The sequence below is a fragment of the Zophobas morio genome, unplaced genomic scaffold (assembly GCF_036711695.1).
Source record: "Zophobas morio isolate AGI-343-1 ecotype UQ-CSIRO unplaced genomic scaffold, CSIRO_AGI_Zmor_V1 ptg000057l, whole genome shotgun sequence".
Lineage (NCBI taxonomy): Eukaryota > Metazoa > Arthropoda > Insecta > Coleoptera > Tenebrionidae > Zophobas > Zophobas morio.
In genome coordinates this window covers 1,308,141-1,329,975 of record NW_026972162.1, presented here as the reverse complement: position 1 = coordinate 1,329,975, position 21,835 = coordinate 1,308,141, and the positions used below count along the sequence as shown (strand labels likewise).

At 33.8% G+C, this 21,835-nt stretch overlaps 1 long non-coding RNA gene across 1 annotated transcript in view; it reads right to left on the bottom strand.

Moving 5' to 3' along the window:
* The window catches only part of LOC135143019 (uncharacterized), a 126,696-nt gene extending 105,643 nt beyond the window's left edge, over positions 1 to 21,053 (bottom strand). The window contains exon 1 of the long non-coding RNA XR_010282661.1: positions 20,824 to 21,053. This is a non-coding gene — a long non-coding RNA (uncharacterized LOC135143019). The remainder of the gene's footprint in view (positions 1 to 20,823) is intronic.
* Positions 21,054 to 21,835: the final 782 nt, after the last annotated feature.

Below are 21,835 nucleotides of genomic sequence, written 5' to 3'. Positions count from 1 at the left end.
TTTTAGATTTGGTTATACGGGGTGTCTGAAAAAATTAATGACTGTGTCAATTTATTTTATTGATTAAATCAAGAACTGCAAAACTGAATACTTTGAAATCTTGACGTGTTGAAACATGTTTTTAAGTATGGTGTTGTTGAAAGAAACCTGTACATATTAACCCCACCCACCCACCCGTCTTGACCTCAGTTGTGATGAATTTTTCACCGAAACATGTTTTAAGTATTATATTGTAGAAAATAGACCAGTTTGAAAAAAAAAGGAGAATGTGCAACCCCCCCCTTCCCTACTATGTCCACAACAACAAAATACGTCCCACATGGGAAGTTTTTGTAAAAAAATAAATTTTGTAGTTAAGCTCCGCCCCTGAACTCACGGCGAATAAAAAAATCACCACAATTGAGACAGGGGTGGGTGGGCGGGGCTTCCATTTTGCTTTTTTCTGAATACACATGGTCTTATTTTCACAACAAGAAACTTAAAACATGTTTAAAGTGGTACGTGAATTTTTCGGTTTGACAACGAATGAAAAATTCATCACAGTTGACACAGTTGGCTTTTTTTTTACTTAATATATACATTTAGTTTTCTTTGAACAACACCATTACTTAAGAACATGTCTCACATGGCTTTTCTCTTAGAAAAATAAGAATTTTGCAATTAAGCTCCGCCCCCCTTGCTAACGACGAACAAAGAGAAATCGTCACAATTGAGACAGGGTGGGTGGGCGGGGCTTATAGTTTTCTTTTTATTTTATTCTTAATGTATATATTCTTCATAACAAAAGACTGAAAACATAATTCGAAATGGTAAATTTTAACCTCCACATTTCTCTACAAATTTGCCATTGTAAACTTGAGTTTCTTGTCGTGAATAGAAAACTACGTACATATATTAAGAAAAAAAAATGGCAAAATATAAACCCCGCCCACCCGCCCTCGTCTCAATTGTGATGACTTTTTTATTCGTCGTGAGTCGGGGGGTGGCGCTTAATTGTAAAATGATTATTTCTCTACAAGAAACACCATGTAAAATATGTTTGTAAGTATCATGTTCTTGAAAGAAAATTGTATATGTTAACAAAAAAAAAGTTGACAATATACTGAAATTTTGTAATCACCATTGTTTTTAGCTTTCAAATTTAATTGTTTTACATTATTGCAATGATTTACGAAAATTCGTTGAAAAATGTGTACGTTGTAATTTAAAAATCATACTAAATTAAATTTCTTGCTTCAAACTAAAAACAACGGCTGTTACAGAATTTTAATATCTCTATCCGTTCCAAAGATATAAGGCCATGGATTTTACCTGTTTATAAATAAATTAATGTTATTATTTTCGAGAATTTGTATCTGTTTTTCAAAATAAAGCAAATAGTATTTATTATGTAATTTAGTTTACTTTTAATTCTCCTTACGATATTTTATTAAAGCAATTGAAAAATCGATGAAACGTTTAAAAATACGTAACAAAAAAGAAGAATTTTAGCGAATCTTTTGGGGTCAAGTCATACTAGACCAAGTCAAGTCATGTCAGGTCCATATCAACTCAGCTCAGTGCATAGGATGTTGGTCACTTGCGAGCCGCGGTTAGTTTATAGAGTTTTAAAAATTTTTTCTTATAGATTAAAAAAAAAAAATAAGTAATTTCTCAACTAAGTACCTACTTACTTATTTTAGCATGACTAACACCTACGTAAACTACTACAACAGGTGACAACTGTTTATGGTATTAATGCTTAAAGTTATATGCAAATTTTTCTAAGCACTGCGCGCAACTGACTCATAGTATTATGACCACCTTCAGATTTTCTGACCGTGGCGTGCAACTGAACTATGTCCCAAATCATGTCATCCAGTTAATCCAGATTTCAAATTCCTGGTGCAAAAAATGTCACTTTATAATTCTTCATTGTGAAATAAACACACCGGGAGAACAATAAAAAACACGATCAAAGACAACCGTGGATTATTGAAAATTTATCTTTGACAGAATTTTCACCTTGTCAAATTACCGTTAATTTGCAAGTTTCAGTGGAAAATGTAACGATCAAAGACACTCTTTCAAAATTCAACGGCTGCCTTTGATCATGTTTTTTATTGCTTCGATATAAACATAAGCAACACTCAGATTTAAAATTTTGTGATAGCTTGTGAGCTTTACCAAAAAAAGTCTAATCAAAGAATAGTTTTTCACTGTACGTCAGAATATTTTTGAAGAATTAATTTTGTGTATTAAATTTTTATATAAATTTAATATTTTGATCTAATTATTTTAAATCCTTTTTTTTTTATAAACTATACTATCATTCAATGGCGGCTCGTGACCTTTTGAAATGGGGGGTCACAATTTGACTGATGAGTTACATGAAATAATACAAAAATACATACAAGAAAAGTAAAAAAGTACTTGTCCACATATCTTTAGTAATTAATAAATAGGGACTTTCTTCCCTAAATTTTTCATTAAAATTTTACCGTCGTAAGACAAAAGACAATTTTTTATTAAATATTCAACTGAATTCATTATTTTTATTTAAAATCAAAATGTAGTCCCGCGACTGAGTTGTTCGAGCGGGACCCGATTCCTTCTGAATGCAACGATTAGACGCGCGGTTTCCATGGCAACGGTGTAAACAAAACGTTTAAATGAGGCATGATGTGGAAGTTCGGTATAATATATTTTCATATTTTACACACCTGATTATGCATTAGTTGAAAGGAGCATACATAAAAAACCTTTCGATATAAAGGAAACTTTGCCAATAAATGCTGAAATTATTTCGTAATATTATAAATTTAATTTGTCGTTGTTAGAACGTCAGAGTTTCCATTTTAAAATTTTTTGGTCTTCCGATTTCGCCGGAAATAGACCCAAGTTAATTTTTTATTAAACATTTGGTATTTATTCATTACTGCATGCAAGATATTCATAAATATTAAAACAGGGCTTTTGTGTCGAGGAAATTTAATAATAAAAAAAATAGCAGCCGTATTAATATAAAACCAAACAGGGGCGAATCCTGTGATCATAACAAATTAAAATAAATCAACTTATTTGAGAGTTCATAATTACCAAATTAAATTAAAATATTAGTTAATTATTAAACTCGATTTAAATAATGGCTTGTAGTAGGCGAATCCGAACTGAATATAATATTTTAATTTGCATCCAAAATAAAAAAAACTACAAAAGGCTTCATTAAAAAAAAATTAGCACCAATATCTAAAAAAATACGTCTCACATGGTAATTTTTTGTAAAGAAATAAACTCACGGCGAATAAAAAAATCACCACAATTGAGACAGGGGTGGGTGGGCGGGGCTTTTATTTTGCTTTTTTCTTAATACACATACATTTCACAACAAGAAACTCAAAACATGTTTAAAGTGGTACATGAATGTTTCGCTCTGACAACAAATGAAAAATTCGTCACAGTTGACATCGAGACATGGGTGGGGCTTATCTTTTGGCTTTCTTGGCGTTTCTCTTAGAAAAATAAGGATTTTGCAATTAAGCTCCGCCCCCCTTGCTCACGACGAACAAAGAAAAATCGTCCCAATTGAGACAGGGTGGGTGGGCGGGGCTTATAATTTTTCTTTTTATTTTCTTCTTAATGTACATATTCTTCATAACAAAAGACTAAAAACATATTCGAAATGGTAAATTTTATTCTTCACATTTCTGTACAAATTTGCCATTGTAAACAAGTTTTCAGTTTCTTGTCGTGAATAGAAAACTACGTACATATTAAGAAAAAATGACAAAACATAAATGTTCCAACATTTTGATTTTTTTTTTTAAGTTAGATGAAGGTAAAAACTCATACGGATTCAAAAACCATAAGTGTTTACTATTGTAAATTTTCGAGATGACGTCATTCCATTCTTGGTGGGGATGATCGGACAAATTTTGGTTAGCGTTTGACAATAATTATTACAATACTTCCTTAGCTTAAAAGTAAAAATTGCTACAGCGACATTTTTCGCATTTCGAGATCTGTGATTTATTGTAATGCAATAAAATTGATCTTAATATATCTACAGGGTCACTAATACTCCATGGTCCAATATCTTGAGACGGATAAATATATTGAAATTCTGTAATAACCATTGTTTTTAGCTTTCAAATTTAATTGTTTCACATTATTACAATGATTTACCAAAATTCGTTGGATAATGTGTATGTTGTAATTTAAAAATCATACTAAATTAAACTTCTTCCTTCAAACTAAAAACAACGGCTGTTACAGAATTTTAATATCTATATCCGTTCCAAAGATATAAGGCCACGGATTTTACCTGTATATAAGTAAATTAATGTTATTATTTTCGAGAATTTATATCCCAGTTTTTCAAAATAAAGCAAATAGTATTTAGTATGTAATTTAGTTTCTTTTTATTCTCCTTACGATATTTTAGTGTGTCTATTAATGAAATTGAAAAATCCTTGAAACGTTTAAAAATACGTAACAAAAAAGAAGAATTTTAGCCAATCTTTTGGGGTCAAGTCATACCAGGCCAGGTCAAGTCATGTCAGGTCCATATCGACTCAGCTCAGTTCATAGGATGTTGGTCACTTGTGAGCCGCGGTTAGTTTATAGTTTTAAAAAAATTTTCTTATAGATTTAAAAAAAAATAAGTAATTTCTCAACTAAGTACCTACTTGCTTATTTTAGTACGATTAACACCTACGTAAACTACTACAACAGGTAACAACTGTTTATGGTATTAATCCTTAAAATTATATGCAAATTTTTCTAACCACTGCGCGCAACTGTCCCCTAGTATTAGGACCACCTGCAGATTTTCCTAGTGCAAAAATATATATTTATTTTTTTAATAGAAATATTTGTACATATTTATTATTACAAAATTTAATACTTATATTTTCAGAAGCACAAATATTATTACACATATTCTGTATTGGCATCATGTTAACCTAGGAATCAATGTCACTTTATAATTTTCATCATTGTGAAGTAAATACAGCGACAGAGCAATAACAAACCCGATCAAAGACAACCATGGATTATTGAAAATTTGTCTTTGACAGAATTTTCACCTTGTCAAATTACCGTTAATTTGGAAGTTTCAGTGGAAAATGTAACGATCAAAGACACTCTTTCAAAATCCAACGGCTGCCTTTGATCATGTTTTTTATTGCTTCGATATAAACATAAACAACACTCAAATTTAAAATTTTGTGATAGCTTGCGAGCTTTACCAAAAAAAGTCTAATCAAAGAATAGTTTTTCACTGTAGGTACATCAGAATATTTTTGAAGAATTAATTTTGTGTATTAAATTTTTATATAAATTTAATATTTTGATCTAATTATTTTAAATCCTTTTTTTTTATAAACTATACTATCATTCAATGGCGGCTCGTGACCTTTTGAAATGGGGGGTCACAATTTGACTGATGAGTTACATGAAATAATACAAAAATACATACAAGAAAAGTAAAAAAGTACTTGTCCACATATCTTTAGTAATTAATAAATAGGGACTTTCTTCCCTAAATTTTTCATTAAAATTTTACCGTCGTATGACAAAAGACAATTTTTTATTAAATATTCAACTGAATTCATTATTTTTATTTAAAATCAAAATGTAGTCCCGCGACTGAGTTGTTCGAGCAGGACCCGATTCCTTCTGAATGCAACGATTAGACGCGCGGTTTCCATGGCAACGGTGTAAACAAAACGATTAAATGAGGCATGATGTGGAAGTTCGGTATAATTTATTTTCATATTTTACACACCTGATTATGCATTAGTTGAAAGGAGCATACATAAAAAATCTTTCGATATAAAGGAAACTTTGCCAATAAATGCTGAAATTATTTCGAAATATTATAAATTTAATTTGTCGTTGTTAGAACGTCAGAGTTTCCATTTTAAAATTTTTTGGTCTACCGATTTCGCCGGAAATAGACCCAAGTTAATTTTTTATTAAACATTTGGTATTTATTCATTACTGGATGCAGGATATTCATAAATATTAAAGCAGGGCTTTTGTGTCAAGGAAATTTAATAAAAAAAAAATAGCAGCCGTGTTAACATAAAACCAAACAGGGGCGAATCCTGTGATCATAACAAATTAAAATAAATCAACTTATTTGAGAGTTGATAATTACCAAATTAAATTAAAATATTAGTTAATTATTAAACTCGATTTAAATAATGGCTTGTAGTAGGCGAATCCGAACTGAATATAATATTTTAATTTGCATCCAAAATAAAAAAAACTACAAAAGGCTTCATTAAAAAAAAATTAGCACCAATATCTAAAAAAATACGTCTCACATGGTAATTTTTTGTTAAGAAATAAACTCACGGCGAATAAAAAAATCACCACAATTGAGACAGGGGTGGGTGGGCGGGGCTTCCATTTTGTTTTTTTCTTAATACACATTCATTTCACAACAAGAAACTTAAAACATGTTTAAAGTGGTACATGAATGTTTGGCTCTGACAACAAATGAAAAATTCGTCACAGTTGACATGGAGACATGGGTTGGGCTTATCTTTTGGCTTTCTTGGCGTTTCTCTTAGAAAAATAAGGATTTTGCAATTAAGCTCCGCCCCCCTTGCTTACGACGAACAAAGAAAAATCGTCCCAATTGAGACAGGGTGGGTGGGCGGGGCTTATAATTTTTCTTTTTATTTTCTTCTTAATGTACATATTCTTCATAACAAAAGACTCAAAACATATTCGAAATGGTAAATTTTATTCTTCACATTTCTGTACAAATTTGCCATTGTAAACAAGTTTTCAGTTTCTTGTCGTGAATAGAAAACTACGTACATATTAAGAAAAAATGACAAAACATAATTGTTCCAACATTTTGATTTTTTTTTTTAAGTTAGATGAAGGTAAAAACTCATACGGATTCAAAAACCATAAGTGTTTACTATTGTAAATTTTCGAGATGAAGTCATTCTATTCTTGGTGGGGATGATCGGACAAATTTTGGTTAGCGTTTGACAATAATTATTACAATACTTCCTTATCTTAAAAGTAAAAATTGCTACAGCGACATTTTTCGCATTTCGAGATCTGTGATTTATTGTAATGCAAGAAAATTGATCTTAATATATCTACATGGTCACTAATACTCCATGGTCCAATATCTTGAGACGGATAAATATATTGAAATTCTGTAATAACCATTGTTTTTAGCTTTCAAATTTAATTGTTTCACATTATTACAATGATTTACCAAAATTCGTTGAATAATGTGTATGTTGCAATTTAAAAATCATACTAAATTAAATTTCTTCCTTCAAACTAAAAACAACGCCTGTTACAGAATTTTAATATCTATATCCGTTCCAAAGATACAAGGCCACGGATTTTACCTGTTTATAAATAAATTAATGTTATTATTTTCCAGAATTTATATCACAGTTTTTCAAAATAAAGCAAATAGTATTTAGTATGTCATTTAGTTTTTTTTTATTCTCCTTATATCTTTAGTAATTAATAAATAGGGACTTTCTTCCCTAAATTTTTTTTTTTTTAATTTTACCGTCGTAAGACAAAAGACAATTTTTTATTAAATATTCAACTGAATTCATTATTTTTATTTAAAATCAAAATGTAGTCCCGCGACTGAGTTGTTCGAGCAGGACCCGATTCCTTCTGAATGCAACGATTAGACGCGCGGTTTCCATGGCAACGGTGTAAACAAAACGATTAAATGAGGCATGATGTGGAAGTTCGGTATAATTTATTTTCATATTTTACACACCTGATTATGCATTAGTTGAAAGGAGCATACATAAAAAATCTTTCGATATAAAGGAAACTTTGCCAATAAATGCTGAAATTATTTCGAAATATTATAAATTTAATTTGTCGTTGTTAGAACGTCAGAATTTCCATTTTAAAATTTTTTGGTCTTCCGATTTCCCCGGAAATAGACCCAAGTTAATTTTTTATTAAACATTTGGTATTTATTCATTACTGGATGCAGGATATTCATAAATATTAAAACAGGGCTTTTGTGTCGAGGAAATTTAATAATAAAAAAATAGCAGCCGTATTAATATAAAACCAAACAGGGGCGAATCCTGTGATCATAACAAATTAAAATAAATCAACTTATTTGAGAGTTCATAATTACCAAATTAAATTAAAATATTAGTTAATTATTAAAACTGGATTTAAATAATGGCTTGTAGTAGGCGAATCCGAACTGAATATAATTTTTGAATTTACATCCAAAATTAAAAAAAAACACACATAAATAGCACCAATATTTAAAAAAATATTTATTTTTAAATTTTTCGAATGTAATGCATCTTGTAAAAGTCGTACCGTTATTATACAGCTCAATTTATTTTGGCCATAAATAACAACTTCGTTATAACTGACACATTAACGTGCAATTAAATATCTGGTAATGCATTCCGTAATAAAAAGATTATTGTTCTGTATAAAACGACCATTGTCTGACTTTAAACCATGTCCGATACGTAACCGCATTAAACAAATAAAATTAATATTTCGAACTGCGAACAACAATAAAAACAATTTTAGTGCTTAAAATTTAATTATTGTGGCACGAACGTGTGTGGATGACTATGATAATTTAATGTTCGGAGCTCTTCGAGATCAAATTCGACTGTTAGCAACCGTCTCTCTCATTTAAATCAAACTCAAAAAGGAAGAAGCACTTTGGCGCGTTATATATTTAATGTGCTGCACACCACAAATCCGAAACGAGTTTCTGAAATTTATTAACAATAAATTTTCTGAATTAATGTTGCGCTACCTGCTTAAGCAACGTGTCATTGGCTAAGCATTAAAATTATTTTCAAGCTTGTATCCTTTTATTAATTAAGAATTAATGCTCCTATTTGCTAACTGAAATTAATCTTGCCTTTCCGGCATGCAATTCTAGAGGATTATTACTTCCCATATGCCATTACCACGAGACTCATTTAATAGTGCATTTGCTACTAATGCAGTAATGCTTAATGTATTCGGAGAGCGTTTGCTTGCGTAGAACACAGACGGATATTAATTTTTCAAAAAAAAAATTTGTGTTTAAAAATACCTTGAACGTTATATACATCTGCGGGTACGAAACAAGGCCACCCCCTCCCCCCCAAAGCTCCGATTCGAAAACGATCTCCACCGTACCGTTAAAGACGACACTTAGTCAGATAAAGACACTCACCGAAGGAAGTAATCAAAAAAGCTCGCTAGGAGCTAAAAAAACCGTTCCATGTATATGTGCTGCGTCTCCATTCGTTCCGGCAATATCTCGTCGGCAGTTTCTCATTCCTCCTCGGTTCTTATCTCATATTTCTGGCGTACCTCTCGTATCGCACACGTTTTATTGCACTCATTCCTCTTGTCGCGAGCTTTTCTCCCGAGTGTCCTCGTCAGCCATCTTGGATCCTCAAGGACTACACATTCTTTTTGTGTGTTGTGTTCCACTACTTCAAACGCGATGTCGCATTAATATTCGCGAATTTCGCACAATGTCGCTGAAATGTATTCATGACTGGCGGCGCTTTATTTTCTTGGATATGAGGAGGAAGATGGCGCTCTCTTTCCAGCTACACACAGCAATTTGTAGTTATTACTTCGGCGGGCTTTCAGTTTTATTAAATGCAACAATGGGGGTTTTCGGACGGGGAGGTGGGCGGGGAGGAAGGAGAGCGATTTTGACGAGGAATGATTAGATAATTGATCATCTAGGTTTCGATTATTGTGGGCTTTGATTGAAATGCGACGCGTAAATACTCGGTTTGTGGCGAGAGGGTGGTGAAGACAAATAAGAAGTATCGGGCTTTGATAGGAGATGGCAATTATGATTTAGAGAATAATGTACTCTCTAAAATCTAAATTATCGTTCGTGGCTTCGTCCGACCAATTTTGTTTCTACAATTTATTATTAATTATTAATTTTTGTTTCACAGAATACAACCGTTTTAAGGAGTACAACATATCAGGTTAGGTCAGGTTAGGTCAGGCCAAAATATTTTTCAATTAATGGAAAACATTTGACTGTTTTGACATAAAGTTTTTTTTTGTTTTTTAGTAAAATTAAATAAACAATAGTTAAGCCTTCTACGCGTTTATTTGCCGCATTTTTTACAAGTTACAATCATTTGATTTTTATTTTCCAGACTGTCGTAAGTAATTTAAGGAGCGAAAATAATTTTGAAACTAAAAAATTACCTTTCTTGCCTCATTTTGGGATTTAGGGGTTGATAAAATGGTTAGTGCGAAACATTCAGTTTACCCAAAAAGTCACACAATTTGGGAACAGATGGAATTTCGTTCTTCTGTTCGGTTTAATACCTGATTCTCATGTATTTTTTGGGTGCTGAAACCAAATAGGGACTCCATTTTTATCCATCGGATTTTTCACAACGAGGCTTCAAATTAAAAAAAAAAAATAAAACTTGGTGATGGTGGGGAAGCAGACACGAAAATAGTTCTATTTATAATAATTATTGTTGATTAATTTATTACTCCTACCACTTTTAACTTATTTATCATAAATCCACTATATTTTTATCAAAAATAAAAGTATAGTTTATTTAAAGAACAGATTGAATTTTTTTTTAATATCTTTACTTTTTCAGCACCAAAACTTTAGTATCGCTACTACATTTTAGAGAATCGGACCAAGGTAGACTTGTGAAATTAAAAACCATGTACACAGTTTTTCATAGTTTTTAAAATATGCTGAAAATCATCAGATTTCCTATGTCTGACACATCTGTGTTGTTTAAAATAATAATGATTTTTCCGTATAGAACTAAAGCTTCCATGATCGCTAGCTAAGTTCTATGTAGACATCCCACTCATACTTTATTATTTTTTTATTTTCGACTGACCTTCCCTCGCTCCTCAAGTACAATAAAAACATATCCAGCTTTTTCGAAAAATTATTAAATGTGATTTTGCGAATTTTATTTTTTTATGAGAACCCCTATAAGTTAATATGTATGTAAAGTTATAAGAAAGTGAACTAGAATCAATTTTTTCAGGGATAATCAGAGATATTTTCAAGGTCCGGAAGATTTCAAAACATTTTAATTTTTTTCTCCAAAAGTCTGGATGTTTCGGGTAAAAACTCAACATGGATTCATAAACTATAAGTGTAGGACTATGTTACTTTATACAATTTAAAAGCCATTTTCTAAGTATAATATTGAAGTGACATCATCACATTCTTGGTGGAGACGATTAGCCAAATTTCGATTTACAGTCGTTTCGGAGATTATTTGTCTAGTAAAAATCGAGGCACACCGACAGACAGACAGACGGAAATGGGAGACCACTTCTTTCGTACTTAAAGTTTACATAAGAAAAAAATCAAAATTAACACTTTGAAAAATACTCTTGCACGGTATAAAAAACTTGGGAATATTTTTTCTAAACTTTTTCAGTGTACAACGTTTCGAGAAAAAATACGTAGCTTATAAGAATCTATATATTATATAATAGAAAATGTCAAAAGTGCCAAAATCACTCTTATCTTATCAAATACTAGCCCCGCCCACCCGCCCTCTATTTTCTTGGAAGGTATATTATTTGCCAAAGTCAGTCTGATATTAGCAAGTACTAGCCCCGCCCACGCACCCTCTATTTTCTTGGAAGGTATTTAATTTGCCAAAATCACTCTTATCTCATCAAATACTAGCCCCGCCCACCCGCCCTCTGTTTATTTGAAAGATATGGCATTTGCCAAAATCAGTCTTATCTCATCAAATACTAATCCCGCCCACCCGCCCTCTGTTTACTTGAAGGGTATGTTATTTGCCAAAATCAGCCTTATCTTAACAGGTACTAGCCCCGCCCACCTACCCTCTATTTTCTTAAAGAGGAACGTCAATTGTCAATAGCAGTCTTATCTTAACAAATACTAGCATTTTCGCTAATCTTTTAAGAAAATAGAGGGCGGGTGAACGGGGCTAGTATTTGCTAAGATAAGATTTATTTTGGCAAATGACATATCCTCTGAAAAAATGAGGGGCGGGTGGGCGGGGCTAATACTTGCTAAGATAAGACTTAGTTTGGCAAATAACATACCCTCTGAAAAAATAGGGGGCGGGTGGGCGTTACTAATACTTGCTAAGATAAGACTTATTTTGGCAAATAACATAGCCTCTGAGAAAATAGGGGGCGGGTGGGCGGGGCTAGTACTTGCTAAGATAAGACTGATTTTGTCTCTATTAACCTTGTAAAAACTTGTTAAATTGAAAAGGTGTTAAATTGCAAATTTCCATTGTAACGAGTTAAATTCCTAAACCTGTTTGGGTGTTCATTTTTTATCTTTCATTACTTCAGGAGCAAGGGAAGTTCTGTTGAAGCAACTTTCGACCAATTTTTTTTCCAAAAGATTAGATTCAGCACGACAAAAAAAGTGGCAAGACAAAAATTACGAAAAAATTCAGTGTCAAGCAGAAATCCAGTGTTTAGTGAGGAAAAAAATTAGAAGTTCGTACGATGGCTACTATCCGAAATATCTAGGTTCATATTCGAATTTTTAAAATATCTCAAAATTTGCCATATTTTGGCATTTTTTGTGAAATGGGGGGAAGTGTATATAAACGGACATATAAAAAAATTTTAGGATCTTGAACTTGTCTACGGAGATTTTTTTTTATTTCATTGAAGACTTAAGAGAAAGTCAAATTGAAGTTCCACTTATTACATACATAAATGCCAAAATTTTTTTTTTCAATGTCATAAAAAATCGCCAGAAAATTCTGAGGGAAGTAGTCTATAAGAATCTATATACTATATAGTAGAACATGTCAAAAGTGCCAAAATCAGTTTTATCTCATCAAATACTAGCCCCGCCCACCCGCCCTCTGTTTATTTGAAAGATATGGCATTTGCCAAAATCAGTCTTATCTCATCAAATACTAGCCCCGCCCACCCGCCCTTTATTTTCTTGAAGGGTATGTTATTTGCCAAAATCAGTTCTATCTTAGCAAGTACTAGCCCGGCCCCCCTCAGTTTATTTTTTTAGAGTATATCATTTGCCAAAATCAGTCTTATCTCATCAAATACTGGCCCCGCCCACGCGCCCTCTATTTTCTTGAAGGGTATCTCACTTGCCAAAATCAGTCTTATATGAGCAAGTACTAGCCCCGCCCACCCACCCTCTATTTCCTTGAGGGGTACGTCATTTGTCAATATCAGTCTTATCTTAACAAATACTAGCATTTTCGCTAATGACATATCTTTTAAGAAAATAGAGGGCGGGTGAACGGGGCTAATATTTGCTAAGATAAGATTTATTTTGGCAAATGACATATCCTCTGAAAAAATGAGGGGCGGGTGGGCGGGGCTAATACTTGCTAAGATAAGACTTATTTTGGCAAATAACATAGCCTCTGAGAAAATAGGGGGCGGGTGGGCGGGGCTAGTACTTGCTAAGATAAGACTGATTTTGTCTCTATTAACCTTGTAAAAACTTGTTAAATTGAAAAGGTGTTAAATTGCAAATTTCCATTGTAACGAGTTAAATTCCTAAACCTGATTGGGTGTTTATTTTTTATCTTTCATTGTACTTCAGGAACAAGGGAAGTTCTGTTGAAACTACTTTCGACCAATTTTTTTTCCAAAAGATTAGATTCAGCACGACAAAAAAAAGTGGCAAGACAAAAATTACGAAAAAATTCAGTGTCAAGCAGAAATCCAGTGTTTAGTGAAGAAAAAAATTATAAGTTCGTACGATGGCTACCATCCGAAATATCTAGGTTCATATTCGAATTTTTAAAATATCTCAAAATTGGCCATATTTTGGCATTTTTTGTGAAATGGGGGGAAGTGTATATAAACGGACATATAAAAAAATTTTAGGATCTTGAACTTGTCCACGGAGATTTTTTTTTATTTCATTGAAGACTTAAGAGAAAGTCAAATTTTTGAAGTTCTACTTATTGCATACATAAATGCCAACATTTTTTTTTTCAATGTCATAGAAAATCGCCAGAAAATTCTGAGGGAAGTAGTCTATAAGAATCTATATACTATATAGTAGAACATGTCAAAAGTGCCAAAATCAGTTTTATCTCATCAAATACTAACCCCGCCCACCCGCCCTCTGTTTACTTGAAGGGTATATTATTTGCCAAAATCAGCCTCATCTTAACAGGTACTAGCCCCGCCCACCCGCCCCCTATTTTCTTAAAAAGTACATCATTTGCCAAAATCAGTCGTATCCCGTAACCCTTTATTTTCTTTGAAGGTATATCATTTACCAAAATTAGACTTATTTCATCAAATACTGGCCCCGCCCACCTACTCCCTATTTTCTTGAAGGGTATGTCGTTTGCCAAAGTCAGTCTTATATTATCAAGTACTAGCCCCGCCCACCCACCCTCTATTTTCTTTGAAGGCCTGGAATTTGCCAAAATCAGTCTTATCTTAGGAAGTACTATATACTAGTCGTTAGAATGAGAAGATGAGAGTAGGCGGGGTTAGTACTGACTTTGACAAATGACATACCCTTCAAAAAAATAGAGGGCGGGTGGGTGGGGTTAGTATTTGATGAGATAAGACTAATTTTGGCAAATAATATACCCTCTAAGAAAATAGAGGGTGGGTGGGCGGGGCTAGTTTTTGCTAAGATAAGAATGATTTTGGCAAATGACATACTTTCCAAGAAAAGAGAGGGTGGGTGGGCGGGGCTAGTACCTGCTAAGATAAGAGTGATTTTTGCAAATGAGATACCCTCTAAGAGACGAGAGGGCGGGTGGGCGGGGCTAGTACTTGCGAAGATAATACTGATTTTAGCAAATGACGTATCCTCTAAGAAATTTATTGAAATTATTATAAGAAAAGATGCTCGAGGCTCCAATGCACTTTCAAATTCTTTCCATACCTAGAACCTCAAGATTGTTTTAAATTTTTCAAAAAAAAAACTGGGTCCCAAAATTAACTTAGAATCACTTAGGTCAGAATTTTACAAAAATAAAACACCAAAGTCCCCCAAATTGTTTTAAATAATTTACAAAAAAAATCTGCATGGGCCCCCAAACTAATTCAAAAGATTTTTTCAGGTTCATTCGACAACAAAACACCAGATTCCTTTAAATTTATCCGATAATAATACACAAAAATTAGTTGAGAACATTTTCTTGTAGATTTCGATATCCAGAAGTCATTTTCGGATTCTTTTCTTCGGAAATTCCTACCGTTTTTTCAGAATCGCTGATTGAAATGTAGCTGTTTTTACAGCTTCGTCAAAATAGCTCGCTATAAAAATTTTGTAGATTCAAAAGGAAATACAATTGTTTCAAGAATGTACTTTGTAGTTTTTATATATCAACAGAAATGTTTAAAATTGATTTTTTTGAGACAATAGAGAAGTCAAGATAGTTCAGGTCACGTTAGGTCTAGTCAGGTCAGGTTCATGAAATAAGAAATAAATTTTATAGCAACTAGTATAACAAAAAACATGACTTAACTGGACTTGACCTGACATGACCTGACCTGATGTAACCTGACTTATCTCAACTGACGCGATTTGACCTGGCCTGCCCTGGACTAACCTGAGAACGGTTAACTTTGTCTGACTCGACTTGACCTGATTTGACTCGACCTGATCAAACCTTGCTGACCTGACTTGGTCTAGGCTGATCTGAACTGGCCTGACTTAATCTGACCTGACTTTACTTGACTAATCAGACGAGTTACAAAGTTACGAAACCGAATCAAAAATACATAATTTTGACGCGTCAAAATTCCAGTTGTTCGTTTTCAAAAATCGAACTCAGTTTACAAAAATTACAGTGAATTTCTTGTCCAAACAAAAATAACCCCCTCATAATAACATACAAAATATGACAATGACTTGCCAGTAAAATCCGAAAACCCTGCTTTTCGGCCAGTTCAATTTCAAGTCTGCACCGAAATCGCCAAGAAAGCGACCCGCCGAGGATTCGATCCGAGATCGACCGAAAACGGCCCTATTTGAATTTCATGCGGAGAGGAAGAGCCGGTAAATCTACACATCCCTGGAGCCCTGCAGCCCTTGTCTTGTACGTGCCTCTTGACGTCTATTGTTCGGAAGCGTGCGAGCCGGATCTTCGCCCTCAGCCCTGATATAATGATGGATTTAACCCAAAGAACTTTTCTAAATTGAATGGGGCCGTCGAGACGGCAGCGCAGATGGAAGCTCCTCCAGAAATTAAGCACAGGTAAAGAGATGATCGCTAATCCGATGCAGGGGCCAGGCGTGAATAATCAATCCGGGGCCGATTTAACATGCGATGGGAATCCGAAAACCTATGCATGTTTGCGGTCTCTAACTGTTGAGTTTTGTTTGGCCAAAAATATGGTAATAATGGGGACGTGAAACTTGCACCCATCCGTCTAGGCTGTGTGATAAATCGGATTTTTGGGTCCGACTCACCGTGAGTCAGCGGTTTTTCAGCCAAGTAACCGTCCGAAGACGGAAAACTCAGAAACCTCCGACCCATGAATTACATTTGCATTGCAACACGGCTCGAAGATAAATCAAAATAAGAAAGCACCGACGGAGGTATGTGCAGTTTTTGCTCTTCGTTTTTTCTTGCTCAGAAAATTGGATTAATCCCGCCATAATTGCCGCCGTTTTCCTCCCGTCCACACAAAAATTTTAATTACAAATAAAACTCTAATAATTGTCTGATGGAATCTAATAAGATTAGTTGGTTCCTGTGTAAAACATCTCATGTCTCTAATTAAGTTAAAACAGACCTTTCTTTCCACTTTTTACGTACCTGAAGATAGTCACGCATTGCTAGCTGAAATATGCGCGGTACAGACGTGCCGGATGAAGCTGTTTATCTTGACTATTTCGTATTCAGCGTAGATTTTTTCGAGCCGTCATCTTAAATCAATAAAAATAAATAAAAAAGCGAACAAATTTGAAACGCCGCTTGTTAACGTGAACATTTCTCCACGTTCCATTAATCAATACACGAAACTGGAAAAGCGACGCCGAAAAAAGCCAATGAATAGCCAAAAGATGCCCAAAAATGGTAGAAAACATAAGTTTGTACGACTAGATAGCTTAATTAACTTGTTCCTGAAGCTATTAGATTTAATGGCCCATTTGTAAAGGCCCGTTACTGCGACTGAAATATAAATCATCGAAGATCGGGCTTATAAATATAGCAGGAGTCATTTTGGGCCATAAAATCAGCATACGGCTAAGGCAATAATATTTATAACGATGGCAAATAAATCTTTGGGCTAATCTGGCCACATCTGCTCTATTTTCTAGGCCGTGAACGGATCGGACTGTCTTCGGGGGACAACAAATTTGGCTTTTTTAACCGATTTAATTTATTTTTTTTTAAATCGTTCTTCTACGCCTTGCAAGATACACGCAACGAGTTTCTTAAATGTTACTAAAATATTTCGACAATTTCGAAAATTATATTTAGATATTTTTACAAGCGTTTTTCGAAAAACAAAGAAAATTGGTTTTCGGTTTTGTTCTCTATTAAAAAAAAAAACTCTTAGCTAAAATTAATATATGAGTGGATGGTTAAAGTACAGGTTTTTGCCGAGTTTTTCCACGTAAAATTTTTTTGATGACGTCATCAACATTTAACAAGGACACGTATATGAATGAATTTGAGTAAGTACAATGCAATCCTACAGACAGACGGAAACGAGAAACTTATATTTTCGTATTGAATGGGTCATTGAATGTCGAAAAGACACAAAAGTAGCCAGTCACTCGATGGACTCGATTACAATACTTCCTTAGCTTACATTCGGGAAGTAAAAATGGAATATGAATTGATATTTTCAGGGTTTGTATCTACAGTGAGCAAGCAAATGTATTTTTGTGTCACAATTTTTAATTTTTCGGTTTCGATTTGCAATTTTTCTAGTTGTCAATTTTAAATTTTTAGATGTTTCAACTTTTGAATTTTCCAGTTCTTCTAGTTTAAATTTTTTTGGTTTCTTCAGTTTTACGATTTTGCGATTTTCAGTTTCAGTTATATTGTTTGGTTTTTCAAACTTTCGACTTTTCAGTTTTTCCATTTTTAATTCCTTGGTTTTGATTTTTCATTTTCTCGATTTTCAATTTTTCAACTTTTAGTTTCTTGATTTTTCATTATATCGCTTCTTAATTTTTCAATTTGTAGATTTAAATTTTTAGATTATTTAATAATAATAATTTATTTTTGGAAAGTGTTCATTTCTCGTAATTAACTTTTCGATTTTTAGTCTCCCGATTTTTCAATTTCTAAATATTTTAAATTTTAATTCTTTTTTTTTTTCAATTTTTTGTTCTTCAATTTTACGATTTTGCAATTTTTCTATTTTTCAAATATTATTAGATCTTTTTATTTTTTTTTATTTAATTAGTCAATTTCTCATCTCAATCCTCAAATTGTCAGAATACAATAATCCTCAAATTCTCAAAACACCATAGTTCTCAAATCCTCAAAACATCAAAATCCTCAAATTCTCAGAACACCATAATCCTCAAATCCTCAGAACACCATAATCCTCAAATCCTCAGAACACCATAATCCTCAAATTCTTAGAACACCATAATCCTCAAATCCTCGGAACATCAAAATCCTCACTCTCACCACACCATAATCCTCAAATCCTCAGAACATCATAATCCTCAAATTCTCAGAACCCCATAATCCTCAAATCCTCGGAACAGCAAAATCCTCAAATTCTCAGAACACCACAATCCTTAAATCCTCAAAACACCATATTCCTCAAATCCTCAGAATTCATAATCCTCAAAATCCTGAGAGCACCATAAACCTCAAATTGTCAGAACACAATAATTCCGCAAATCCTCAGAAGACCATAATCCTCAAATCCTCAGAACACCATAATCCTCAAAATCCTCAGAGCACCATAAACCTCAAATTGTCAGAACACAATAATTCTCAAATCCTCAAGACACTCTGATCCTCAAATTGTCAAAACATAATAATCGTCAAATCCACAGAACACCATAATCCTCAAATCCTCATTTTAGTTTATTTTAATTTTTCCATTTTTAATCTCTCGATTAATTAATTTTTCGATTTGCAATTTTTCAACTTTTATATATATTAAATTTTCAATTACTCAACGTTGCAATGTTTTGTTTTTCAAATTTTAATTTTTGATTTTGTTTTGCAATTTTTCAAAAATTATTAGATCTTTTTATTGTTCAGTTTTTCGATGCTTCAATGATACCTACATCTTAGTATTTTTAATCATTCAATTTCTCAGTGTTTCGACTTCTCAATTTTTCAATTATGTATTTAATTTTTCAGTTTTTCAATTTTTGGATTTTCAATTCTTCAAATTTTCACTTTTTTCAAATTCCATTTCCTCGATTTGATATTTTTCAATTTTTATTTTTGAGATATGTTAGTTCTTGTTTCAATTTTACGATTTTTTGTAGCTAATTTTTTAATTTTTAAGTTTTTTATTATTTTTTTTATTCTCAATTTCTTCAAATATTAAACTTTTCGATGTTTCATGGTCGCAATTTTTCTCTTTTCAATGTTTTCCAATTTTTAAACTATTTTCCAATTCTTAGTTATTTTAATTTTTCGTTGTTTTCAATTTTGGGATATTTCGTCACTCAATTTTTCCTTTTTTCGATTTTCGATTTCCCGAATTAAATTCTTAAACTTTTCGGTGTTTCATTGTTGCAATTTTTCTATTCTTCCATTTTAAAGTTTTTCGATTTTTCAATTTTTAGATTTTTTAATTTTTCGTTGTTTTGAATTTTGCGATTTATTTTTATTTTTTGGCTTGTATTTAGCTAGCCATGAAACGTTTGCATCCCGTTTTGCAGTTTGAAAGTTAAATTGCAAAATGTTATTACACAATTTTTATTTTTTTTTTATAACTCAAAATGGATTCATAATAAAATTCAGTACCACTTTATTAGGCAAAATTGTAAGATGACGTCATTAGTTTTTAGGTGGCTTGTAAACGGATAAATTATGTTTCCCATAAACTTAAAAGGTTTTGATTTTTTTACACAAATCAGGAAGCCCAGGGTAAAAAGTCAACACGTATTCATAAACCACACGTAAATATATAAATGTAAATAATTTATTTTATAAAATCAAAAAAACTTTACTATTGTAAAAGTTGGAGATGACGTCATATCATCGTTTTGCAAATTTGACAAAAATCGGCCCGGTAGTCTAGAAGATTATTTGTTTTTTCGTATTGCAGGAGACATGAAACGTCGGGAAAACATAAAACTAGTTTAAATCGCTCGACAAAAGTGTTTCAAAATAGTCTGACCATCTTGATGACGATATATCAGCACAAAGTAGACTAAATCAGAGTAGTAGAAGTTCCTTGCAGGTGTTTTTTCGGTGATTGTCCGAGTTATCCTTGTTTGTTCCTAATATACTTTGCTCTAATATAATAAACCACTTTAAGCAGATGATTTCGGTTCAGACCGCCGCCGCCGCCGCCTCCGTTTTGTCCCTGGAAATTAATTATTAATATTTCTCGCCGATATTTTTATTGCGTTCGCGAGCGCGCTCGCACGCTTCCGACATTTAAAAAAGTTATTAGATTTTAGCGCTTCAAATTGGCCGTCCATTAATTCGCCGTCCAGAGAATTTTCCAAAAGCAAATCGGATTTGTGCCGGCACGGAATATGAAAGAAATCTGACGCAAAAATAGTTGATTGAGTGGGGGGCGGGGGTGCGGCCCCTATATATCTGATACAATATCCAGGCGAGGCGCGCATCGGAAAATGGTGGCGGCTCCGGATAGAAAATGTAAATGCAGGGAAAAAGTGGAAAAATAAAATAAAACGATCAACATATCCAATAAGGTTTTAACCTGGAGGGAAACCGTTGCCACGGCGACGCAAACTCCGGCCCGACATCACTCCACATTCGGGGGGCGGCGGCGGCCGGCTCCTCACATCCCGCACACAAGACGTTTTTGATGTCGAGTGTGTGCTCGTTCGCCGCCGACGTGGATCGAGGGCACGCCGCAAACGAACAAGAAGCGGTAATTGGAAAGCGGCCGGGGACGGCGACACGTGGGGAGGGCAGGTGGGGCGGCAGGCAAAGCCGCCGAGATGAGCTGCAAACGAAAAATAATTGATCAAACTGAGAACGCGTTGTGCAGCGTTCGTGGTACTTTTCTTTGCAGCACGGGTTAAAAGTGCTTTATTGCACGCGATACCGTCATCGACGTGATTACCAGAAGCAGGTACATCGATTAGACGACCACTTAGAGAGATCATCAGCATGCAAATATCATTATCTACTTGAATACTCATTCAATTGTCGAAGATGAATACTGCGGGATAAAGGGGCTCAAATGGCCACAAACCCCGGTTGCCAGGGAAACGCGGCACTGCGAGGGGCTGTTCACCGGGAAAGGGTGCGAGCGGTGTGAGCCCGATCAATCTTGAAGCCTTTGTGGAAGTTCCATTGTAAAACATGTGAGGAGTGCTGGATGGGGTCAACACCACGATTTTTCCGACTTGGAGCGAATTCGACACCTGCAGCGCACGCTTTAATCTTTATGGACTCACTAATTGATGGATGACACCTCGAGGAAGTTTGGGAGGAATTTTTATGGCGATGGTCGAATTAAGTGTTTATGATTATCGGAGGACGGGGCCGAGGAGTTATGAAGGGGCTGCGCAATTAACACGAAATTACACCGACAAATTTTATTGAGTTAATTGGTTGTAAATCTCCGGAGTGCTCGACGATTAATTTTTTCGATTTTTGAGCGTTTAACGACCACACAGGGTCGTTAAACGATGGATACCGTCAACATTTAGTGTGCGATTTAAGAAAAGGATTGCGTTGCGTTTGACCAGGGTCCGCCCTGG